Source organism: Amphimedon queenslandica, unplaced genomic scaffold (assembly GCF_000090795.2).
Source record: "Amphimedon queenslandica unplaced genomic scaffold, v1.1 AMPQUscaffold_11924, whole genome shotgun sequence".
In the NCBI taxonomy this organism is placed as follows: domain Eukaryota; kingdom Metazoa; phylum Porifera; class Demospongiae; order Haplosclerida; family Niphatidae; genus Amphimedon; species Amphimedon queenslandica.
Window position 1 is genome coordinate 6,032 of NW_003547837.1, and position 1,878 is coordinate 7,909.

Sequence of the window (1,878 nt, forward strand, 5' to 3'; positions counted from 1 at the left end):
TATATATACTCATGATACATAATGACTCCATTCTAATATAACATTAAAGGATGAACCAGTAGTAGGACTGGAGTGAATACTAATAGTAATACAGTATAACCTCCTCCTATTGTGGACACTCTAAAATAAGGAGGCCTCTATAATGAGGAGGGGTAGTATCAGTCCCAATACAATAGTAATGTGTATTAATGAACCTCTGAAATAAGGACAGATTCATAATCAGGATCTAGGGTATTATTGGGTCCCAAGGTGTCCGGAATAGACAGGTATAACACGTACATATGAATACCTTTATCCTCCATACAATGTACTGTAGTATCCTCTTACTACACTAGGTTACAAGTATAGTCAGGCCTACCTTAAGTATATCCCTAGCTCCCTTTATTAATATCATCACTAATTACTAGTATATATAATGTACTGTAGAGTATCAGGAGCTAGTCTCTTACTTGTGGTGTCCCTTGGGGTCTCCTCAATACATTATCAGTCCGTACATATTTAATCACTTCTTCATTGCTCATCCCATAGTAAGGTTGAATACCATATGAGAATATCTCCCACAGTACTACACCATAGGACCACACGTCACTGTCTATTGTGAATTTACACAACATAATAGCTTCAGGGGGCATCCACCTAATGGGCAGCAACTCTGACTCACCTAACCTACAGTGGAATAATACTATACTGTATAATATCTATCAGAATACGGAATTAAAATTTGGGGCGATTTCGGAGCTATTATCAGAAAAAACCGTGGACTATAGCCTTGGGTATTTTTTTAGATTTTTGTCATTTTTAAATGGCTGTAACTTGAAAAATTAAAGTTGGAATCAGTTCAAACTTTCTACACAGCATAAGTACATCAATATGTATCAGAAAATGTAACAAAAATTTGGGGTGATTCAGAGCCATTTTTCCATAAAAACCATGGGCTATAGTACAGGGGGATATTTGAAAAATTGGATAATTTTTTACAATTTTTTTAAATGGGCTATAGTAGAGGAACAAGTAGTGCAGGTTCTAAAAGGAGAGGTTCCCAATATTAAACGAGACACCTATGGTGCATGGCCTCGCCCCTATAGCTGCTATGGTGCATGCTCTCACTGTAATAGCTGTTTGATTATCAGCATGAAGAGAGTCTGCTCAACACTAGCTTCCTGCAGTTGCACTTGCTCTTGAATACCTGCAGAAGTAGCAGCACTGCAGCACATACATGCAAGCAGCTCCAACCCCTCCCATGCACGTAGATTGAAGGTGTGGCATTACATCATCAACTGCAATGATGGCAGCAAGAAGACCATGTGAGAAAGAAGCTTAACTTTTTCTTTACTAATCATCAATATACGATAAACTTGCTGACAGAAAGTTGTTGCCTTCATGTATTTGAGATAGTATAGGTACTTTAGTACCTATAACCCACTAGGTTGTCGCTCCAGCGCTTCACAAACAAGAACCAGGACAACTGTAACTCTTCACCAAGTAAGATTTAGAGAAATCTGTTCATATCTTTTGAAGGCCATGTTCTAATCTACTGGAAAATGCTACCAGCTATCTCTAGAGTGCCAACACAACGGAACTTGACTCAAATACTCGATTTTCTCACTTTGAAGCTTCTTGTACCTAGCGCTGATATTTGAGCAACACAAAACAGTTAAGCAAGACTTTTCCAGGTAAAAAAGAAAGATCTAGGAGCTTAGAACACGCTATGCTAAAGTTATAGTTTATTAAAGACAAATTTCGCTTGTACAGAATGAATGAATGACAGACACACACAACAACTACCTATACCTCGCGTAGGCGAGGCCAATAATTACAATGGTATTACCTGAAATAATCACTGCTGTACACATCCTGTGATAACCAAAGTCAGCAATT

The 1,878-nt window shown here is 38.0% G+C and overlaps 1 long non-coding RNA gene across 1 annotated transcript; it reads right to left on the reverse strand.

Annotated features, from left to right (window-relative positions):
- Positions 1–493: 493 nt before the first annotated feature.
- On the reverse strand, positions 494–1,878 carry LOC109588695 (uncharacterized). The gene is made up of 2 exons (XR_002188309.1): positions 1,829–1,878; positions 494–666 (listed from the first exon to the last, which is right to left on the reverse strand). It is a non-coding gene; the product is annotated as an uncharacterized LOC109588695 (long non-coding RNA).